This window comes from Canis lupus, chromosome 28 (assembly GCF_003254725.2).
Source record: "Canis lupus dingo isolate Sandy chromosome 28, ASM325472v2, whole genome shotgun sequence".
Lineage (NCBI taxonomy): Eukaryota > Metazoa > Chordata > Mammalia > Carnivora > Canidae > Canis > Canis lupus.
In genome coordinates, this window is record NC_064270.1 from 7,625,567 (window position 1) to 7,649,973 (window position 24,407).

The 24,407-nt window shown below is 41.9% G+C and overlaps 2 long non-coding RNA genes and 1 pseudogene across 2 annotated transcripts; 2 read left to right on the top strand and 1 right to left on the bottom strand.

Moving 5' to 3' along the window:
* Nucleotides 1–208: 208 nt before the first annotated feature.
* LOC112672075 (uncharacterized) lies at nucleotides 209–23,918 on the top strand. The gene is made up of 3 exons (XR_003144015.3): nucleotides 209–476; nucleotides 21,558–21,727; nucleotides 23,518–23,918. It is a non-coding gene; the product is annotated as an uncharacterized LOC112672075 (long non-coding RNA).
* On the bottom strand, nucleotides 597–23,942 carry LOC112672079 (uncharacterized). Its single transcript, XR_004810324.2, has 4 exons — nucleotides 23,401–23,942; nucleotides 14,227–14,505; nucleotides 4,403–4,503; nucleotides 597–1,125 (listed from the first exon to the last, which is right to left on the bottom strand). It is a non-coding gene; the product is annotated as an uncharacterized LOC112672079 (long non-coding RNA).
* LOC112672073 (60S ribosomal protein L35a-like) lies at nucleotides 7,144–7,660 on the top strand (annotated as a pseudogene).
* Nucleotides 23,943–24,407: the final 465 nt, after the last annotated feature.

Here is a 24,407-nt window from a genome sequence, read left to right on the forward strand (position 1 = left end):
GTATTTGCTTGCTCCCTGCTTTCTTGTCTGTCTCCCCCACTGGACTGTAAACCACACGAGGGCAGAGCCTTTGTGAGTCTGCTTCATGGCTTAACTCCTGTGACCAGTAGGGATGTGTGAGGTAATCAATAAACTTTTGTGATTAAATGAATGGTAATTAACTGTCTTGTGCCTTTCCCTGCCCCAGCAATTTTAGCAGTGAGCAAACTGGAGCCCAGGGTGAAGGGCAGGGAGTAGAATGAGCTGTTTAAGTTCACCCCACACTGTCAACTTGGACTAGAACCCCTCTACTGCCTCTCTGTCCCTGGGCTGTCCTGCTAGGGAAATCTCAGGCTCACAAGGATGCCTAATGCCCTCAAGGCGCTCTAAACTGTGAGTGACTTTTGGATGTTCCCACCACCTCAAGGAGACATGATCTGATGTCACATTCCAAGCCCTTGACTTCCCTCTGAACTTGAACCTTTTAGACAAAAGAGGTAAGAGAACAAAACCACTGGATGTCAACATCTAACTTCCTGCCAAATGCCACACGGAATTCAGGTCCGATCTACTTACTCCACCAAATAAGATGATTTTAAAGTCCCTAAAATCTTTTCAAATTAGCTTTTATCAAAATAATACTTGAACACAGTTTAAAAAGTCAAATAATGCTAACAAGGTTATAACTGAAAAAAAAAAAAACACACCGTTAGTCTTGTTTAATGCTGAGCCAAGTGGTGTACTATTATGACATCTATTTTCTTGTATAAATTTTTAGTTTCCTGGGGCTAATTACTGCTCATTTCTTTTCATTGTTTAGATTTCTTTGAACCTTTGGCTCAGTCTCCCCATATCCTCCAGTGTACCAACAATGCTGCTTAAAACAGTTTTTCCCATTAGTAAACCTCTCAGCTTGTCTCCCAGTTTCATATTTTTCCAGAGTGGTGCTTCTGGAGGCTTCCTTCTTCTGATTCCTCTCTAGGACTCGTGGTTCTCTAGACCATCTGACCAGGGTGCAGGGAGCCAAGAAAGCTCAGAGAGTAGTGACAGCTGCATCTCCACTCCACCTTGAGTCTTGGTCCATATACCATGTCTGGCCATCGTCTCTTACTTGTCTTCATGAAAGAACGATGCCAGCATTTCACTCTGTATCAAAGAACAAGCATAGGTTGGATGGAGGAAGTGTAATGTTCTATTTGCCTGGGTCCTACCAAAGCTGTGACTTCATGCTGTGATTGAGTGGAATATCTTACACAGAGTTGTGTGAGATGTTGGCTGGTTGTTGCTGAAGTAAATTTTATGGTGCCCCTTGAATTTACTCAGGCCCTCAAGCTTTATGGTAACTCAAAAGATTAATTAGGAGGAAACAGAATTTTCCAAGTATCCCCCAAACGTTCATTCAGAGCCACCTTTGTAAGAGGTCAATGTCATAATTTGAAAGGAGACCAAGGAACTCCCATCCCTGAATGTCAACTCTGCTTAGAAAAGACTGTCTGACTTTCCACCATTATTGCTTTAGCCTCTACTACCTAAGGGTCTGTGGTTGAAACTCAACGTTTCTCTTGGAGGGATCACATTTTAAACCGCGTGTGGGTTTTTACTTTGAGGGAGGTGGGATATATATTAACTCCTTTCCAGACGGCAGGTAGTACAGAGGAACAGAGTAGAGAATGCTCCCACAGGGCTATAGGCCTCCACTGCCCACATGATGGGCCCCCCCATGAGCAGGCTGGCCAGCGAGAACAGTGTGATGGAGTGTGATGGAGCAGTGTGATGGAGGGTGGGGGAACTACTTCTGCAGGAATGGTGGACCCTCAACAGATCTTCATCCCTCACCCAGGTTTCTCACTCCCAAGTCAGATGTGCAATTTTCTAGCTTCCTTCTGTGCCATGACAGCATAAAGTAGACAGCAGAAGGATGGACTCAGGGGCACCTGGGTGGCTCAGTCAGGTGGCTAAGCATCCACCTCTTAATCTCAGCTCAGTTCTTGATCTCAGGGTCATGAGTTTAAGCCCTGCATTGGGATCTTCTCCTTCTTCCCTGCCCATGGCCTGGCCCCCCTGGAAGGGAAGATCCCTAGTTGGAGCTGACTCACACCTGGAAAACTAGGAAGAAAGTCTTACAAGGACGCCAGCACCCCCCTGTGGCACCCTGATAGCACAGGCATCTGCCCTGCTGCCTGCCTCTGTGGCTCGAGTCTCTCCAGTTCTCTTTAGCCACCAGAGCTGACTGCTGGCTGTGTTTCTCCCAACTGTCAGAATTAGCCTGGACAGGAGGGCCAGTCCTCCAACTCAAACTCACCTCCTCTGTAAAGAGGAGAATTCAGGGAAGGTTCATTCAAGATTAGTGCAGTTTGGGTTTTGTGGGACATGACATAGCCTTGGCTCGATGTTGGTGCCATCTTTCCTGTCTCTGTTTTCCTCTCTCTCCCCCTCTTTCCTTCAGTCCCTTCCCTGTCTCCCTCGTTTCTCTGTCTCTCATGTTCTCCATTCACAGCTTTTCTTTCCCCAGTCAAGGAAGCTTCAGAACAATAAGACAAACCTCAATGCTGAAAGGTCTGTGCTGGGAAACTTGGTGTTAGCTCTGCAAATGTGTGCATGTTCATTTTCTGATAACTTCATGTCATGTGGAGGAGGAAGAGTCTTGGGCCATTATTCCTATAAGGATGCAGACTCTGTTTACCCCTCTGCCCCCCTCCCCTCCATGACTGAATGCAGGAGTGTGCTCTGAATTAGCACCATGTGTCTCTGCCCTCCAGGTTCTGTCTGTGACTATAACATTGAGCTTTTCTTAATATTTATTAAAAGCTTAGTTAAACCTAACTGTAAATCAGAGTGACAATATAACCATGCAGAGGAAAACAAAGAACCCATCCAAGGAACTTAGGAACACAGTACTCTTACTGAACACACTTGGTGGGATGTAGGCCAAGGATTACTGAACTGCAGAAACCTTCCCCTTAACTTAGGCAGTTTGTGGTCAGTAGAGATTGTAGTGAAGTAATTCCCAAGCTATTTTGAGTATATTGTAGTAAATGAGTGAATAGACTGGTATTTGGGGGAGTTAGGATTTTATTGTTGGAGAAAGGACATATGACTATGGAATGGGGGAAGGAAAGGAAGTACTTTTCATGTTAGATTAGAATTGCAAGAAATAGTACATTAAAAATAGATGTGTATTTCCTAGTTCTGTTCACTCCAAAGGCCTGGAAGCAATGACACCCCAGTGGCAATGAGCTTGAAGGCTACCAGAACTCCTTGGAGAAATGGCTAATTCCAGGGCTAGAGAAGGAAAACTCTAAGGTGGATCTGGGATGCCTTGTCATGCCAGTAAGTACTCCAAGTAAGGAAGCGTTCAAACCGTCAAAAGATATAGGAGCCATCTTGAAGGAGCTCGTATTGGTTAAGTTTGGGTCAATTGGAACATCAAAAAGAATAGTGAAATCATAGATAATAACATCAAACAAAAGATCAGTGCGTCCATTGAGATATTCTAATAATAATAATAATTTTAAAAGTGTGGGGTGAGATGGGAAAGCTCTTTATTGAATAATGCCATAAAAAATGTAAAAGGAATAATAAAATTAGGAAATGATCATTTTCCAATCACCATTCAATAACTGAAGGAAGTAAAGGCTTATCAGTGGGTGCTCAACTACTGGATGAAACCATTAGGGTATAGGATGTTCACACAGTCTCAAAATATCATCCTGTAAATGTCCACTTAATAGAGGAAAAAAAGTACCTTTGTGTCAAATGATCAAACTTATCTAAAATGAGACAAACAGACCACACGTGTCTTCTGATATAAGGACACAAGGTGATCTCTAGTATTTTTGCCAAACATTTAACTTGAACCTAATCATGAAGAAACAATCACATTTGGGAAGAAATCCAAATTTGAAGGCCATTCTGCAAAAACTTGCCTGAATGCTTAAAAAAAGTCACTATCATGGAAGACAGGAAAAGCTGTTCTCACAACTAAATGCAATGTGTAATTGTAGATGGGATCATTAATATTTTTTAAAAATTATAAAAGGCATTCAGGGGATAATTTGGGAACTCTGAATACGGATCCTACATTAGATAATCGTACCGTATTGATATGAAATTTCCAGAGCGTGATGGTTATATTGTGTTGATGTAGCACACCATTCATGTTCTTTGGAAATAAATGCAGAAGTACTTTGCTGTGAAGTATTGTGATGCCTGCAATGTCCTCCCAAATGACATGGAAGGGGAGAAAGGTATGTATATGAAGAGAATGAAGGAAGAAAGGAGACAATCCAGCACAGATATGATAAAATGTTAACTGAGTTTTCTAGATAAAGAGTATATAGATGTGTGTTGAATTATTTTCTCCACCTTTACTATAGATTTGAGAATTTTCAGAGTAGAAAGTTTGGGGGGAAAGCAAGCTTACTGCTACAAATGCATGGAGTCCCGCTTGACACAGTCCACTTGATCCAGCTGAGCTCATATTTGAGGCTTGGTCATCATTGTCACCTTGGACAGGCATACTTTCTGGGAAGAGAAAAAGAAAAAGGAATTGAACCTTCCAGGAGATCAGTTCCCTCAGATGGACTCATCTCACCTGCCTGGGACCTAGTGGGGGGAGGAGTCTTGCCCCAGGTGACTGAGTCCAGCCTCTGCCCTGCAATGGCTATTTCTGAGGAAATTTAAAATGTTTGAAACTCTAAAACAAGTTCCCATAGATGAGCTCTCCATTAGCCAGAGTGCTGCATCCCCAGCAGGGAATATTCCAGAATTCAAAGCTAAGATCCACGGTAGTGTGTCCTAAACCCACCTCCTCCTCATAATCACCTGAGGGCTTGTTAAATCACCGACTTCTGGGTTCTACCCTCCGTGTTCCTGACACAATCTGAAGGGTGCCCCAGAATCTGTATTTTTAGGAAAATGCCGAGGTGCCTCGAATCTGAAAATGGGAGTTGAAATCTCAGCACAGGTGAGCTTTGAGGAACTTTCCTACTATAGGTGTATCTCTACCTAAAAATAGAGAATAAAAGTAGAGACACACTTAAGAAACTTCTCCTTGATCAATCTGATCATCTGACGGTAAAAATTTCTTCTGATTTAAAGTCTGCACTGTAATACTCCCTACATTGGAGTGAATGAAATACACAGTGTAGGTCTTAAAGTTGGAAAGGTACATTCAGATGTCGCAGATGCTGAGTGTTTGGATCAGGAATGTGGTCTGGGTGACTTCCAGGCACAGCCGGCCTGTGCCAGGCTGGCAGGTTCTCAGCAGGACCCAGCGCCTGTCGCCCCTGGCTTCTGAGAGCTTTGTCTCTGCCATGTGGGAAGGAAACTGTCTAGGTCTAGAAATACAGCAAAGCACTGAATATATCTTGAAAGTGAGCAGTCTGGAACCAGGGATGATTAACACTAAAAGAAATGAGAGATTGTCCTGTTCCCTTCTCTGAGCACATTAGAGCTGAGAGAGCTGAGGTCCCAGCTCTGTCACATGGCTGGGAAGTGTCAGAGATGGGTCTCTAACATGGCTCAGAGTCCAGGGGGCTGCAGGGCACCCCAACAGCCTCTACAGCTCATCCCAGGTTGCTCCACCCCTCTCCTCCATTTTTAGGTGTAAGAAGATAGTAGAAGTCAAGCATTGGGTGAAGTGGAGAATACTGAGAGGGCTAACTCAGAACATTTAAGCCAATTTTTCTGTGGGAAAAATATGCCTAATAAGTCATGCAGTTTCCCCTCTTTTATTTCTTCTTTGGAGCTTTCCCCACAAATTGACACTTGTAGTGTCTGGTTGTCCTTAAAGACAGCCTTGTGATAATGGGGATGGCTTCTTTTGCTATAAGGTTTTGCCTGATTTGAGTGAACTAAAAACTTTTAGTTTAAGGAAAAAAAAAAGAAAGAAATGCATCTGGAAAATCCTTTAAAATTGTTACCTTATAACTCAATTTAAAAATGGATATTTAAAATTAATCAATCAGTTATGTGCTAGGTATTAGGAATAGCAATATAGCAATGAGCAAACTGAAAATCTAAAAGACCTTCCCTGTTGGAAATTATAATTTAGTAGATAAGATATTAGAGGTGAATCCATGTAGTTAATGTAGTTAACTGTCTAAATAAGTATAACTTTAAATGTCAACCATCAAACACAGTCATATGAAAACAATGTTCCATTTAATATGTATTCTTGTTCTTAAACAAGACTGTGGAATTATAAGATACTAGATAAAATTATTGTGTATATTTGCATGTCTGTGTTGCTTTTTAAAAGCTAAAAACACTCTCTGTGTCTGTCATGAATAAATAAATAAAATGTTTTTTAAAAATTAAATAGATAAAAAATAAAAGCTTAAAATAAACGGAAAAAAATGGACTAAGTCTTAAGTTTCTTAGCAATTTCATTTCTCTTAAATGAGGCTTCCAGCATTTAAACAGATTAGGAGTGTTTGCTTTGGGCCAAACTGGTGGGGCAATAGACACTTGTCCTTAGAATTTGGGGGATTCTACTCAGAATCCTTTTGGTTTCCAAGAACATAGACCTACTTGAATATGTTTCAGAAAAAGGGACTTAGTTATGAGAACTCAAAAGGAAAACACAACAAAATCTATGGTAAAGATCCCAACATAGTCACATTTCACTGAGACTAGGATAGGAAACCCCAGAGCCATTAGGAAGAGGGGCTTGTCTCTACAAGGGTCTGTGTCTGTCTCTCTTCGTCTCTAATGGCTTCTTGGCTTTTCTCAGCACATATACTCTCCCTTCCACCTCTCTTTAGCTTTCCTGTGTGGTTTCAGTTTCTCCTTTCTCCCAAATCTCTCCTTGCACATACCATAATGGCTAGCCCTGTGTCCATTCTCCTGGCTTTTCAAACGATAGTGTCACCACCACAGCCACCTGGCAATTTCCTTTGAAAACTCTTAGTTTAAGTTCTCTAGAGCGGAACCTTATTCTCTTGAGCTCAGTAATACAAGGTATAGCTGGTTTATGGATGGGTGCTGACTGGTTCATGGACAGTCATGGACAGGACCATGGTTCATGGTCCTCTCATTGGGCCAAATGTCATTCTTGGTCCTGTTAGTCATGGCCAATGTCAGATGGTATAGAAATGACTGTGAGGGCTATCTTGGAGCCTGTCAAGGCCTGCTGGGAACAGGACTTCTAAAATGACAAATATGTTTAGAAGGCTGTGATCCAAGGCCATTTTTGCTGGCTATAATGGCGGGGGCAGGGGGGTTGTCTCTGGAACCGGAGGGAGAGCACAGCTCTTCTTAAAACTGGAAGTGTTTATGCTTGAGATGAAGCTGAATTCTGTCTAGGCAAGAGATGTGCTTATGTTTACAACATAGAGAACAACACAGTGACTCCTGGTGGCAGACCAAACAAAACCAGAGTAATCTGGGGAAAGTAACTTGTACTCATGGAAACAGTGGCATGGTTCATGCCAAATTCCAAAGCAACCTTCCTGCTAAAGCCATTGGCCACAGGATCCGTATGATGCTGTACCCTTCAAGGATTTAAACTTAGTGAAAACTAAATAAATAAAAGTGTAGGTTTATGCTCTGGTATTTTTGTTAAAAAGAAAGAGAAATGACTGTTGAGGACAGTAGCACTTGTAAATGAGGCAGATTCAGCCAGAAGGCAACTTTCGGGAATGGACACTCTGAAACCGTTTCGGTACTGCGGTAGTATTCCTTCTTACATCAGAATCTTTGAGGACACCCATGGTTATTTCCAAACATAATTTTCAGACTGAACATCTTTTGGAACATCAGTCAGTGGAAGTTTATTGGCAGATTTCTGTTTAGAATGGGATTATGATCGGGATTCATGAAGAGCAGATAGGTTTGGTTTAATCCTTCTAGAGAAGGTGGCTGGGGCCATAGAAGAGCTTAAGAAGCCCACAGTTAAGCCCAGAGTGTTCTTGTCAGAGAGACGTTAGTTGAGAATTATGTCCTGGAAGCCCAAGTGGCTTTCTAAGGAACACTTAGTATTGCAGGAAAACCAGGAAAGCCAATTGAAAGGCTGCTGAGCATTTGATTAGGCGGCGTCCCAGGTGACAGGTTTCATAAAGCCTATAACTGACAAGGCCTGTGCTGGCTGTGAAGGAGGGTGAACAAGGAGTTGAGGGTCCAAACTTTGGGATCAGAGAGGAATTTCTGGAACTGCATGATTTGGGTAAGCCTCAGTTTCCTCATCTGTAACATGCAGCTAATATCTAGTTCTCAGGGTTGTTAGGGGGCTAATATCATGTTATCTGTAAAGTAGAAATGTTCACTATTATTATACAATTCTTATTATCAGAATATTTGTCCATGACCATTGATAAAACACATCACCATGCAATATTTCATTTGGCTTTTGCCATTCGGAACTGCATTTTCTGGCCACAGCAATGAGCAGAAGTTAAGACAGAAGGAAAACACTTCCAATACTTCCTTCGAAGTTACCTCTTCTTTTTGGAATTCACTTTAATCCAGGCTCAAATCTTCTGTGCTGGAGTTGAGGAAGACAAGACTCGAATAAAAGTTCGCATTAGAGTTCTGAATCTCTGGTATAGATTTTTTTTCTTATGAGAAATGTTTTGGTGGAAGGACAGGGATGAGGGGGAGGAAGACATAAGCCTAAAGGAAACAAGTGAATGGAAAGAAGTCAGGGGAACACAGACAAGTCCCCACCCTGCCTTAAGATCAGCATGGCCTAAGCATTTCTCAGAAGGCACTCAGTTACATTCTAGGACCTCTCTCAGAAATTTATAATGTAAACTAGTTCAGAAAAGTTCTGCAGTCAAGAAAATGCTCTTGTTGCTGTTAGGCCAGCGTTCCCGAGTTCATTGCCCACAGAGTTCCTTTTTATTTTTTAACTTTTAAAGATTTTTATTTATTTATTTGAGAGAGAGAGCACAAGCAGGATGAGGGGCAGAGGGAGAGGGAGAAGCAGATTGCCCACTGAACGGGGAGCCGGATGTGGAGCTTGATCCCAGGATCCTGGGATCATGACCTAAACTGAAGGCAGACACTTAATAGACTGAGCCACCCAGGTGCTCTCCCCCACAGAGCTCCTTTTTAGACAAAGATCCTATCAGCCTCCTAAGAAACTATGGAATTCTCCACATCTAATCAAGGAAGGGTACATCCAATCCTAACTTCTGTTTTCTCCCCCTTGACTTATCTAGGTAGCTTAGAGAAGACTGGATTAGACAAATAAGGTAATTATCTTCAAACATGCGGAAAGCTGGCTCTTCAGACAGTGGGATTTAGATTTGCTCTGTATAGCTCCAAAGAACAGAGCAGGGGTCAGTGGCTAGATTCTAGAAAAACCTACAGATACATGCAACAATATGGAAAAATCTTAGAAAATGTTGACCTGAAAAGAGTAAGATGTAGAAGACTACACATAGTGTGATACAGTTTTTACAAACCCAAAATCAAGCCAAATGAAATAATATATTGCTTAAAGCTGTATTTGTATGATACATTAAGAATAATTAAGAATAATTCTTAATGGCCAAAAGATGGAAACAATCCAACTGTCTTTCAGCTGACAAGTGGTTAAATAAGATGTATGTTCATACAATGGAATATTATTTGGTAATAAAAATAAGCAAAGTACTGAAGCAGAGTACATGGGTGAATTCTCAAAACATTATGCTAAATAAAAAGAAGCCGGTCTCAGTGATTCCATTTATATGAAATTAATAAATCCAGAGACACAGAAAATGGATTGCTAGTTGCCTAAGGGCCGGGGTGGGAAGGTTTTGGAAGGAATGGGGAGTGACTGTTAGTGGGTATAGAGCTATTGAAAATGTTTTAAAACCATGGTGATGGTTGCACAAGTCTACAAATATAACAAAACCCATCAAATTGTATACTTTCAATGAATGAACTGTATGGCCTGTGAATTATATCTCAGTAAAGTTGTTATAAAAAGTAGCAGAAAAAAAAAAAAAGTAGCAGAGAGGGCAGCCCAATGGCTCAGTGGTTTAGCACTGCTTTCAGCCTAGGGTGTGATCCTGGGGACCAAGGATCAAGTCTCACATAGGGCTCCCTGCATGGAGCCTGCTTCTCCCTCTGCCTCTCTCTCTCTCTCTCTCTCTCTCTCTCTCTCTCAGTGTGTCTCGCATGAATGAATAAATAAAAATCTTAAAAAAAAAAAAGGTAGCAGAGAATAATAGACATGAAATTCAGGAAGGTTTTATTGTAAGAGAAGAGGAGGGGTACACAAGAATGGGGTAGAGGAAGAGCCCACAGGTAGCCTGTATGGTGCTGAAAATGTCCTAGCAGTGAGGTATACTCTCTGAGGGGAATTTGCACTTTTTATTTTAAAAAATTGTACTACATAACTTGCATACATGTTGCACATATTTTTGTAGATGTCAAACAATCCATAATAAAAATATAATATAAAATGTACAAAAAGGCATATAGTAAAAGTAGATCTTACTTCCTTTGCTTGCTTGGAGACAGCCACTAGTATCTGTTTTTTCTGTGTCTTTCCAGAAAGTAGGTGTGTTTACAAATGTGACACATGTGTACATATGCAGAAGTGACCACGTGTTCTTTATACTGCTCATACATTGTCGCAGAGAAAAACTTGGAGAGCTTTCAAAACCTGCACATAGAGTAGCCTTTGGTGTTTTGTTTGTTTATTTGTTTTAGATTTTATTTATTTGAGAGGGAGCATGGGTAATACGGAGGAACAGAGGGAGAGGAAGAAACAGACTCCCTGAAACAGACTCCCCACTGAGCAGGGAGCCTGACTGGGGGCTCGATCCCAGGACCCTGGGATCATGACCTGAGCCGAAGGCAGATGCTTAACTGACTGAGCCACCTGGGTGCCCCCAGAGTGGCCTTTGTTGTGTTCCTGGCTGAGATGTGTTCAGTCCTTTTGGGAAACAAGCATGTTCTGAAGTCAAACTGACCCTGGTTAGCCTTGCAGCTGGCACGTTTTTTGCATTCAGGCCTATAAAACAAAAAGGCCACCTCATCTAGAATGGCACCTCTCCATCACCCTGTCTCCCCTCCCCTCCATTATTTTTCTTCCTAGCACTACCTGGCACAATATGTATGCATTTGTTTTGTTGTTTATCATTCATCTCTCCCATTAGAAACCAAGCTGTATGACAGCAGGAACTTTATTCCAATGCCATGTAGGGTGTATTGCAGTAGGCATACAATTAATATTTACTGAATGGTAGAAAGAAAGAAAGAAAGAAAGAAAGAAAGAAAGAAAGAAAGAAAGAAAGAAAGAAGGAAGGAAGGAAGGAAGGAAGGAAGGAAGGAAGGAAGGAAGGAAGGAAGGAAGGAAGAAAGAGAAAGAAAGAAAGAAGAAAGAAGAAAGAAAGAAAGAAAGAAAGAAAGAAAGAAAGAAGGAAGGAAGGAAGGAAGGAAGGAAGGAAGGAAGGAAGGAAGAAAGAGAGAGAGAGAGAGAGAAAGAAAGAAAGGAAGAAAGAAAGAAAGAAAGAAAGAAAGAAAGAAAGAAAGAAAGAAAGAAAGAAAGAAAGAAAGAAAGAAAAGAAAAGAAAAGAAAGTCTGGTTTGAAATTCTAGCTCCACCATGTACTAGCTATAAAATCTTAGGCAAGTTACTACATCTCACTTTGCTTTAGGTTTCTCATTAGCACGACAGTATAATAAAATTATAATGAAAAGGATTAAATAGAGACACCTGGGTGGCTCAGTGGTTGAGCGTCTGCCTTCGGCTCAGGGCATGATCCTCAGTCCGGGGATCAAGTCCCACATTGGGCTTCTCGCAAGGAGCCTGCTTCTCCCTTTGCCTGTGTCTCTGCCTCTCTCTCTCTGTGCCTCTCATGAATAAATGAAGAAAATCTTTTAAAAAATTTAAATAAATTTGTACATTGGAAGCACATAGAATAGGGCCTGGCACATAGTAGTGATTCAGTAGCATTCAGTAGTGATGCACCATAAGTTATGTAACTGGTCTTCTATTTAGGATGTTTCCAAATAGAGCTGCATTGCAGAATTACGTATATAATGCCATTTTGCATCCAGGCAAGTCTAGGAGTTGGATGAATTTCTACAAATGGAATTTGTGGCTCCCAAGGGTACATACACTTTTGATTTGGAGAGATAAATGCCAACTTGAAGAGAGCAATAGTGATAAGCAGAACTGACCATAGAGAAGAGGCTGTTCCCTGCGCTTGTCGTGCTTATTCAGTCACTAGGCTTGGGTCTGGCTGTCAGGGATGGGATGACAGCCCTTCTTTCTGCAGGTGGGAGGCTGGGCTGTGTGACCTGCAAGGTCCTTACAGATTCAGAACATAACAGTATGTGCCGTACTATTCTTGGCTAAATGTCAGACATATTTGCAACATGAAAATGTAAACCTTAAAATATTCCGTTTTAGGTCTTATTTTTTAAATGAAAAGCCGTTTTTTAAATTTGCATTATAGTGTTTTAAGGGGACAGGTGGGAGGATTTGTTTTATTTTTTGGAACTTTTTGAAAGTATTTGGTGTAAAAATTTTAAATATGTTCAGTGTACCTTTTAAAAAATGTGTGGTCAATTATTTGAACTTAATCTACACAAATTAAATTTTTATGTAATGATTAGGGTGTGGGGGTGGGTCAAAAAATATTGTGTAACTTATTTTTTTTAACTTTATTGGCTTCTTTTTTCCCCTTGTTGAGTCTAGTCAATAATCCACATTCTACAGCACTCAAATGTCAAAATGTTTCAAAAACATAAAAAAAAATCAAGAAATGAATAGAAGCGTCCTTGTTCTTTGAATTATTTCTGTGTTACCCTGAACTGTAAGTGAACCCTCCTTGCTTATAAAAGAAGCAGCTGTTCATGCAATTGAAACCATGGTTCATTACCAGCTGACCTCGGATTCAGGAGTAAAACTTCCTCTATTTTACTACGACTATTCAGACAGGGACTGGAGATAAACAATAATCAAAATCAGGATGAAACTTGACTGGGAAACCCTCTATGTTCTTTGGCAGAATTATAGCAGCTCTTGGATTGCCAGGAGTGAGGCAATGTGAAATGACCCTCAAGCATTCCCTTGAAATGCAGTGGGTCCAGGCTGCCAGCTCCAAGCAGACAAAGGCTGATTGTAATGACTTCTTAAGCATATACTTATAGAAACATTAATTATCACCAACCCTATTTTAAACATTTATAGAAAGTCGAGATGAAAGGGCCCTTTTATATCCATTTTTATATTCCCCCTTGCGAGAAAGTATGATTACAGAGTGTTGGGTTTTTTTTCTCCTCCCTCTTTGGAATTCTTATTTCTAGGTCTTATTCTTAAAATACTAAGTTTGATTTGAGGCTTATGTGCTCATCAAGTAAGATATTAGAAGATAGGAGGGAAAAGCGATGGCTAAGTGGGTGTGATGATGGAGGGGACATGTGACAGGCTGGGAGGTGTGAGCCCCTTATTCATGGAAATGATCCATTTTTGAAAGGTGGAGTGCCAATTCTGGGCTGAAGTGGCTAAGGTCTACAGCAGTGCTTCTCAGACATTAGAGCTCATCAGAGCTGGGGTAGGGCTGCTTTGACAATGAACCTTATTGGGGTCCCATCTCCAGAGAATTTGATTCAGTATATCTGAGTAGAGTGTTAACTGACACTCCTGCTAATTCAGATGCAAGTGGCTTGTGACCACACTTTGAGAGGAAACTGGCTTGAAGGTTAATTGTTCCCAGCACGTCTCTCAAAAGACCTTCAGTTGCGTGTCTACTTGGCCTCTGTTTATATGCTCTCTTTCTGGAATCCAGCCCTACTGTTTTCCTCCCATATCTCCTCCATGGCATAGTGCATCATATGCTAAAAAGTTGGCTCCAGAAATGGTCTGGGTGTTCTTGGCTGAGGCCATCCATGAAGAATACTTTGACCTCTTGAAGTCTACTTTGACCTCTTGAAGTCAACTCTAGTTCTTTCTAATCATGAAGAAAAGAGGAAAGAGAAAGGGAGATTTCCGGCCAATCTGTTCACGGACAGGGAGTAGATGTCCTCAGCATGTGGAAGGCTGAACTGGGTGTAGTGGGGTAAAGGAAGGACTGGACTTGCCTGGCAGGGTCGACAGTTCAATGGGCACAGCGCAAATATGGGAACCTGTATAAAGAGCCAGGCTGTTTGTTTGAAGAAATCAGGAGGCTGCCTCAAATTCACTGAGCCTACAGAAGATTTGACTGCTCCTGTTTCCCAGTGCACACTCTGTCCCCTCCACCCTTCCTCTCCTGTACTCCAGTCACCAGGCCAAGAGAACACATGGCTCTCAGTACTTCACCTTCTCATCCTCTTCTCTGTGCACACGAACACGAATAACTGGAAATCCCAAACAGGGTGTCAAGAGCCCAGGAGTCAGCCATCCATTGGATCCAGTCTCTCTTCTGTTCAGTTCCACAGTGTCTCAAAAGAGCCACGAGAGAAAACTAGCATAGACCTCTCCCTCCCTCTGCATCCAGCGTCCTGCTGCTGATGTGGGTGTTCCCTCAGATAGAGATCTGTGATGTTCACTCTGAAACAGAGTTCTTGCCCGAGATCACCAAAGTCAGAGGGCTCCCATCTAGGATTGAGAGAGGGGACTATTACTTATTAGGCACCTACTGTGTGCCAGGCATCTTGCATCTGTACCGCATTTACTCCTAACGGTAACCCTGCAGGGTAAGCAGCATTATCTCCAGTTACTAGTGGGGCCCCAGAGACTGGGGTTCTGTGGCTTCACCAAGATCATACGCGTAGGGCTAAAATGTGTGAGGTGAAGAGAGGGTTTTATGCTTTTCTGTTTCTTGTTGCTTTGGTGACTTGTCTGACTCCGAAGCACTTACTGCCACTGCATTTTAAACCCATTTAGGAAGCAGTGTGGTGGAGAGGTTAGGAATTGAGCTCTGGAGGTGGCCTCCTGGGGTTCTGCTACTTGTTAGCTGTGTTCTGTTTTTCTGTGTTCCTGGGATAATGAGAATAATGATGATATACTACTTACTTCTTCGAGTTTCTGACCCTCCAAGAGGGGAATCCTAATGCTGCTTAGCTCACCTCACAGGGTCTGAAGTCCAAGAATGATATCTTTGGACAAATAATTTGTAAGTGATTTCTCTGTCCTCATCTATGTATCCAATATTTATTATGAGTCTATGAGGCTGCTCAGAACCCTAAAGTTTTGTGGGGGTACACATTTTTAAAATCTATTCCTTGAAGGTATTTATTGTCCAAGAATAATAAGAATAATATTACTTAATATCAACTCTGTTCCAGGCATTTTATGTTTATTATCTCACTGAATTGGTACAACGGTTGTAATGAAGTGACTATTATCAGCCTATTTCATATTTTATAAGCCTCCTCAGGGAGGTTAAGTAGCTTGCTCTCCATCCAGGACAGACAGCTGTGGGTCAGTGCCAAAGCCTAGGGTCACACCTGGACTCTAATGCCAATGTCATTGCTCTTGATTGCTGGTCAAGGAGAGGATTATATTTATCTGTGAAAGATCACCCACTAATTGAAGGTGGATATGGAGACATTGCTTCAGCCAGAATGGTCAAAGATGACTTTGTGGGAGGGCACCTGGGTTGCAGTCAGTTAAGCGTCTGCCTCCAGCTCAGGTCATAATCCCAGGGTCCTGGGATTGAGCTCCATGTTGTAGGGCTCCCTGCTCAGTGAGGAGCCTGCTTCTCTCTCCTTCTGCCACTCCCCCCACCCTGTTCATGCTCTCTCTCTCTCTTTCAAATAAATAAATAAATAAATAAATTTTTTTTAAGATGACTTTGTGGAGGGGCGGGATGCAGGAATTTTCTGTAGGCTGAGAGAAGGGGGAAGTATTTCATGGTGGATGGGGGGATCAGTGAGGAAGGTCAAGGAAAAGGTAGACAGTGAGGATGGTCACAAATGCCACCCCTTCCCCTAATCTTCTCCCACAGCTCTTATGAAACTTATGAAACTTATGAAACTCAACAGCAAAGAAACAAACAATCCAATCATGAAATGGGCAAAAGACATGAACAGAAATCTCACAGAGGAAGACATAGACATGGCCAACAAGCACATGAGAAAAAGCTCCACATCACTTGCCATCAGGGAAATACACATCAAAACCACAATGAGATACCACCTCACACCAGTGAGAATGGGGAAAATTAACAAGGCAGGAAACCACATATGCTGGAGAGGATGTGGAGAAAGGGGAACCCTCTTGCACTGTTGGTGGGAATGTGAACTGGTGCAGCCACTCTGGAAAACTGTGTGGAGGTTCCTCAAAGAGTTAAAAATAGACCCAGCAATTGCACTGCTGGGGGTTTACCCCAAAGATACAGATGCAGTGAAACGCCGGGACACCTGCACCCCGATGTTTATAGCAGCAATGTCCACAATAGCCAAACTGTGGAAGGAGCCTCGGTGTCCATCGAAAGATGAATGGATAAAGAAGATGTGGTCTATGTATACAATGGAGTATTACTCAGCCATTAGAAACGACAAATACCCACCATTTGTTTCGATGTGGATGGACTTGGAGGGTATTATGCTGAGTGAAATAAGTCAATCAGAGAAGGACAAACATTATATGGTCTCATTCATTTGGGGAATATAAAAAAATAGTGAAAGGGAATAAAGGGGAAAGGAGAAAAAATGAGTGGGAAATACCAGAAAGGGAGACAGAACATGAGAGACTCCTAACTCTGGGAAACAAACAAGGGGTGGTGGAAAGGGAGGTGGGCGGGGGGTGGGGGTGACTGGGTGACAGGCACTAAGGGGGGCACTTGATGGGATGAGCACTGGGTGTTATGCTATATGTTGGCAAATTGAACACCAATAAAAAATAAATTAATTAATTAAAAAATTTTTTGGAACAGTTAGGAGTATAAATGATATTTTGATATACATGCAGTAATTAGAGTAAGATACAACAGACAATATCATATATAAATCTGTAATTTCGGTTACAAAGTCCCAGGTTCAACATTGACAATTGAAGAAAAAGCTAAATTGCAGGTAGAGATTTGTGAAAAGGAAGATGTGATTATTTCCTGTATAGGTCCAGGACCCCCTGGAGTTCTCCTTACAAGTCCTGGGGAGTGGCAGCAGCCTGGGGCCACAATAAGGTCACTGCTTCCGGGGTTGAAGGAAAAGTTCTTTTGCCATCCTGGCCTAAGCAAGGGCTCCAACTTCTAACTTCTTGGTTTGGTGCCGTCTTTTCTTGGCTTGGCCAAGCTGTGTGAACTTGGGCAGGTTGTTTAACCTCTTTGAGCCTCAGTTTCCCTACTTGTGATTAGATACCAATATGCACCCCTCAGAAATGGAGGCTTGCTATGAGTCCTGGGGCTCCTTTAAAAAGGTGGATAAAACCAGCCATCACCTTGGCTCAGGTTTATCTAAATCTCAAAATCCCTTCCTCCATCTATAATGGATGGCAGGATGGCAGGCTCTTTACATCCATGTTTTCCAGAACCTCATTTTCTTCCTGCTAGCCAGGGTAAACAACACAACCAGGCCAGACCCTGACTTTTCCTACTTTTCCTAGCCTTTTGGGAGCCAAAATTGGCATCTGTTTTCACAGACCCTAAGTTGTCTCAAACTTTTACATACCAGGGGGTGGTCTGGGATCCTATCAGGGGGTCATAAAAGACCACAGCCGGCAAAGATAGAGGATCAGCAGGGTTATCCTTGAACAATTAACCAGAAAAAGGAAGCCACAAAGGGAAGTTTATATGCAGGTGTCCAGGCATTCCAGCAATGTGCCTTAAGATAACCAAGTCCCTGGCCAGGGATGATGGGTGGGGATTCGCTGAATTTGTTGCTTGCTGCATTGGCTTGGCCTGTCCTAATACTGAATGTCTCTTACTATGACTTTTTTCCACAATCTATGGAATGGGATACAGTTAGCTAGTTCACAAGATTGCAGACTGGTTGAGACCATTTGTGAGAGCTGCTGTTCGTGCTGACTGGAGCTGAGATGTCTCTGGGAGGGGATGGGCTGGCCATGCACTCCAAGGAGCTTGCATGAGTTGATGTGCATAGCAATTTAGTTCTTGGTTGAGGGAGGGGGGTGCCGGGTTTCCTTGTCATTGTTACTTCTCCTTAGGAGTGCCTGGAGAAGGAGGAAGATTGGAGGAATTGGTCACTGTCCCCCATCATAGATATGGCCCTCTGTCAGGGAGACTTTTTGAGACTGTGCCAAGCACTGTTGGTTCAGAACCCAGGGGCAAAACGTCACCCTCAGCAGGGAGAGAGGGCTAGGTGCCCCCACCCTCTTTCCAATCTGCTGAGACCAAAGGGCAGCTCTGTAGGTCTAAGGGGACCATCGACAGAGTCCCCACAGAGGGCCATGGGGTGGTGGGGACAGAGCGTGATGCTCCGTAGAGGCAGAAGACCAGGAGCAGAGTCCCTTGGGAATTCTAGAAAATAAGTGTAGGGGGAGGGGCACATGTTCCACAAGGTCTAATTAGATGAGCAGGTGGGGCTGGGGGCTAGTAAGAGTCAACTAGTAATTCAGCATCACCTCATATTCACCACTTCTGCTTGAAGGCTGAGATATAAGAAGTAAAGCCTCGTTTAAAAATAAAAAGAGAGAAAGAAATTCTTCTTCTTTTTCTGAGTCTGGGACATAATGAAGTATTACACACATAACTGCTTACTAACAATGTTGTGACTGTTCAGATGTTGCTCTTCCATCTGTGTAGGAGACAGGTTAACAGGGTCAACTGGCCACTGCTAAGCTAAGATTCAGACAGGTTCTTCTGGTCCCCGAGCTCATACTCTTTATTCTAAGATAGCTTTTCCCTAAATTTATCTTTGATAAGAAGACACTTTTCTTTACTAAATGAAACAGAACTATCATATGCCCCAGAAATTCTACTCGTAGGTATATACCAAAAAGAATCAAAGACCAATGACCAAACAAAAATGTGTACACAAATTGTTTGTGGCAGCACTGTTCACAATAGCCAAATTGTGGAAATAACCCAAACATCCACAAACTGATAAATGAATAAGCAAAATGTGGTCTATCCACACGACGGAATATTATTCAGTCATAAAGAGGAATGAAGCACTGATACATGGTGAGACATGGATGAACCTTGAAAACATGATGTTAAATTAAAGAAGCCAGTCACAAAAGCCCACACATTATATGATTATATGATTCCAAATATACGCTACATCCAGAATAGGCACATCCATAGGGTCAAAAGGCAGGTTAGTGGCATAATATCCTCTAAGTCATATCATATCACAAACGGCACAATCTCATTCTTTCAATGGCTGTGTAATACTCCATTGCATACATATACCACATATTCCTTATCCATTTGTCTATCGATGAACTCATAAGCTGCCTCCGTATCTTGGCTATTGTAAATAATGCTGCAATAAATATAGAAGTGCATCTTTTCGAATTAGTGTTTTCATTTTCTTTGGGTAAATACCCAGGAGTGGAATTATTGGATTATGTGCAAACAAAAAGCAGAATCAGACCTATAAATACAGAGAACAAGCTGATGGCTGCCAGAGTGGGGAAGAAGGTAGGAGGATGGGCAAAATGAGTGAAGAGGAGTGGGAGATACAGGCTTCCAGTTATGGAATGAGTAAGTCATGGGAATAAAAGATATGGCATAAGGAACATAGTCAATGGTATTGTAGTAAGTAGTGTATGGGTGACAGTGGCTACGCTAGTGAGCATAGAATAATGCATAGACTTGTGGAATCACTGTGTTGTATACCTGAAACTAATGTAACATTGTGTGTTAACTATACTCAAAAAAAAAAAAAAAAAAGGCAGATTAGTTGTTGCCAGTGGCTGGGAGGTGGAGGATGGGAAGTGACTGCTAGTGGGTACAGGGTTTTTTGGGGGCTGACTGCTAGGGGGTACAGGGTTTCTTTTGGGCATGATGAAAATATTCTGGATTAGACAACAGTGATAACTGCACACAGTACTATGCCACAGAATCACATGCTTTAAAATGGTTAACGCGGTGAATTGTTATGTTTATTTTACCGCAATTAAAAAGAGAAGAAAACAACAAGGAGCAAAGATTTAAATAGAAAATATTAGGCACATTTCAAGTGCTTTTTTCCCTTAGCAACCTATTTTCTCAATATTTAGTACAATAATATCTCACTCATCTTGGAACTGGTTAGGCAACCTCACCTCAGCAGGGCGCTGTTGGGAATTGGGAAGAGAACATGGCTTTGAGGGCCTCCTTTAGTGCCCATGAGAGGAAAAGCTGGAGGGCCAGCTGGAGCCAAGTCCATTTGTGTAGTGCATGCTGGGGTCATGAAGATTCTCAGAGTTATCAAGACAAGGGTAATTCCACTCTGGGTCTCTAGAATACCACTTTAGGCCTCTTGGTTTGCTTTCTGCCTTGTTATGTAGCAAGTCATGCATTCCTTGATTCATTCCTGAGAACTTGGAAGATTTTAAAGGAGTTTCAGGAACAGACCCAATTTCATGATATAGACTCATGTTCTCCAAAATACCTGTTTAAGATATAAGTCTGAACTTAGGATGAAGTGTTGAAAGACAAGGGATCCACCTAACAGCTATAATCACCCATATGACAATGGCCTTCAGGTTTTTCAACTGTGGCCATTATGAAAGTCAAATATGATAATGTGTGAAAAAGCATTTTATGAATGAAGAGTTTCTATACAAATGCTAGCCACTAATTACCGTGCTAGCTGCAAGAATTCCCTGTGCTAGCTACTAATAACAACTAACATGTCCTACACATATGCATCACGTACTAGGCTGGCATGTGACATGATGTCCCTGAACATATAGGAGATAAGTTATATTTTAGTCCAAACTGACACATGAAGAAGCTGAGGGAGAGAGATGGTGAATAACTTATCTAAGTCCAAGGTCCCAGAGCCAGGCAATTATGGAGACAATGGGTGACCCCAGCAGGCTGGCAACAGTCTACCAGCACTGCCTCTTGTGTATAGTACGTCTCATTCTTCATATAATGACAAGGAATAAATCAAGTGGAACTGATGGATGTAATCAACACTTTTTAAGTGAGAATCCTTGGATGAAATGATACCCACAACCACTGGAGCCAGCTCAAAGTTGGTTGTTAGTGTCTCTTTATAAACTCCACATCCCATGTCATTTATTGCAGTAGCTTAAAAGCAACCACAGTAGGAGTATTTACACTAGGGACATTAGCAAATGCTTCCAATCAGGACTTTCTTCTTTTCTTTCTCCTCTCCGCTCCCTGGCCCCACCTTCTCCCTCCTTCTCCTCCTTCTTCTTTAGAGAGCCTGTTAAACATTTATCAGCATACTGCTGGCTGCAATAGTTCCTTCCTTCCTTCCTTCATTCCTTCCTTCCTTCCTCCTTCCTTCCTTCCTTCCTTTTGAGAGAGAGAGAGAGAGATAAAGGCTGGGGAGGAGTAGAGGGAGAGGGAGAGGGAATCCTAAGAGGCTGCACGTCCTGCATGGAGCCTGATGTGGGGCTCGATCTCACTGTGACCTGAGCTGAAATCCATAGTCAGATGCTTAACTGACTGAGCCACTCAGGCCCTCTGCAATAATTTCAATTAGCAGCAGATAGAATTAATAATTGTATCTGACAATGATAATAAAAACACTTTTCCTTTATTTGCAAACTTGCAAATACAGAAGGACTCCTCTTGGTGAGAGTCAATTTTAGAAGAATCAGGAAGATCCTAACATACCAACCTGAGAGCAGCCCCTGGATTTGCGCTTTTCCTGGGCTGCTGCTGTGATCTCTGAACAAGACACCGGACATGCATGTATCCTAAGTTGTGTTGTCTCGTCCTTTGAACAAGGTATGTAGTATGTGCTATCCTTGTCTGAGTTTTAAGCCAAAGGAAACAGAGCCTTAGAGAAGTAACTTGCCTGAGCTAGAAAGTGGCAGAGCCAGGATTGGAGTCTAGAGCTCACCCTCTCAACCATCAGGCTTTATGACTTCGGTATCTTTGTTTTCACCATATCCCTTAAGTACTACTGTTGAGGATCTTCTTCAATATCCTGGCAAAAACTTAAGGCAATCAGAAAAGCCACCAAAGCCAAACCATGTCAGTGATTTGCTCACAGATTTAAAAATCCACCGTATCTTCAGGCTTGTCCCAAGATGCCAGGGACTCCTTATGTACCTGGTACTGAAAGAAAGAGCTGGCCCAGAGCAGGAAAAAACCAGGACTAATGACTCTTGGATAATAAATTTATCACCTATATTTTGAGTACCTATATGTGTCAGGCATTGTTAATTCAGAGTATTGAGGACACAGTAAAATCAAAGCAGTCAAGTCTTTGCACTGAATGGAGCTTATCCCCTACAACAACAATAACTAACATTTACTGAGTGCTCGCTGCGTACCAGCACTCCCCTAAGCATTTTTTTTCCTCCTAAGCATACTCACTATTTCACCTAGTCTTTGAAGTAAGATACTGAGCCAAGAGCATGACCAGTTGGTAGTGTTGGCAAGTTACTTGAGCACAGTGGTCATTTCCCAGGTGTAAAATGGGGATATCATTATAACTACTTCAATGCTTGTTTGAGAATGAAATGAAATGATAACATGTTTAAAAGTGCTTATAGCATAGTCTTTTGTACATGATCAATCATTTGTGCTAGCTTTCATTGTTTAATAACTTTATAAGATAAATATGATTAATTTTTTTATTTCATTAAATTATTCAATGTATTTAAACTAAAAAAAGAAAAAGAAAAATGTTTCACCTATTTCTTCACCCCTCACCCCCCACCTGTGGCAATCACTAATCTGTTCTCTATATCTATGAGCTTGGTTTATTTTATTTTATTTTTTAGATTCCACATACAAGTGAGATCATACAGTATTTGCCTTTCTCTGTCTGACTTATTTCACTTAGAATCAGATCTTTGAGGTCATCCATGTTGCAAATGGCAAGATTTCATTCTTTTATGGCTGAGTAATATTCCACCATATAGATATTGGAGTCCATTCATCTATCAATGAGCACTTAGGTTGTTTCCACATCTTGACTTCTGTAAATAATGCTGCAATGAACATGGGGGTGCAGTATCTTTTTGAGTTAGTGTTTTCATTTTCTTCAGATAAATACCCAGAAGTGGAATTGCTAGATTATATGATAATTCTATTTTTAATTTCCTTCATACTGTTTTCCATAGTGGCTGTACCAGTTTGCATTCAAACCAACAGTGCATTCTCCACATCCTCAACAACACTTGCTATTTCTAGTCTTTTTGATAATATCCATTCTAACAGGTGTGAGGTAATATCTCATTATGGTTTTGGCTTGCATTTCCCTGATTAGTGATGTCAAGCATCTTTTCATATACCTGATGGCCATCTATATGTTTTCTTGGGGAAAATGTCTATTCAAACCTTTAGCCATTTACCTAATCAGATTTTTTATATGTTCTTTATACGTTTTGGATATTAGTCCCTTATCAGATATATGATATGCAAGTATTTTCTCCCATTGAGTAGGTTACCTTTTCATGTTGATGATTTATTTCCTTTGTCGTGCAGAGGCTTTTTAGTATGATGTAGTTCCAGTTGTTTATTTTTGCTTTTGTTGCTTAGAAACTATGTTTAATGCCATTTCACAGATGTGGAAATTAAGGCTCAAGTCTCACAATTAACACTGAACACCTAGCTACACTGTCCTTGGAATATCAGAATGAGGAGCACAGAAGGATCAGCTGGAACAGTCTGGGTGCCTCTTGCTGAGCTGGAAGAGAAAAGAGGGGAAAGAGGAAGTCACAGGCAGAGAGAAAAGTCTTCTGAAGACTTACAGAATGTAAGATGAGGCAGTTTGGGCACCAACTGCCTAGCATGAGTGATCTCAGAAAGGCCAGCTGTGGCGGGGGGGATCCCTGGGTGGCTTAGTGGTTTAGCGCCTGCCTTCAGCCCAGGGCATGATCCTGGAGACCCGGGATCGAGTCCCATGCCAGGCTCCCTGCATGGAGCCTGCTTCTCCCTCCTCCTGTGTCTCTGCCATTCTCTCTCTCTCTCTGTCTCTCATGAAAAAATAAAATCTTAAAAAATGAAAAAAAAAAAAAAGGCCAGCCTCTCTAATTGGCTGAGCTCTGTGCTGCTTCGTTTGGAAAACCATTTTACACTGCTCCCGGTCCCCCCACCTCCCTTCCCATCCCCACTGTCCCCTGCCAGCCTGACTAGGTTGCCCCCACCACAAATCCCACATTCCTACAGCTTCATAAGGCTATCCCTTTCATAGCAGATGCACACACCGTACTATGATTATCTATTTGGGTCTCTATATGCCTTTGGAGGCCAGGAATGCGAAGTCATCTCTCTAGTCCCAGCACCCAGCACTCCTGGTAAGGGCTCAGTAGATGTCAGTTAATTCGGACAGAAGATGCTTTTATGATCAGGAAGAGAGTAAAAGTCTGATCTTTTACCTCTAGGAGAAGTTTGGAAGCATATACACCTATTTACACAAGGGACTAGAGCATCATGGCTTTTCCCTGCTAATATC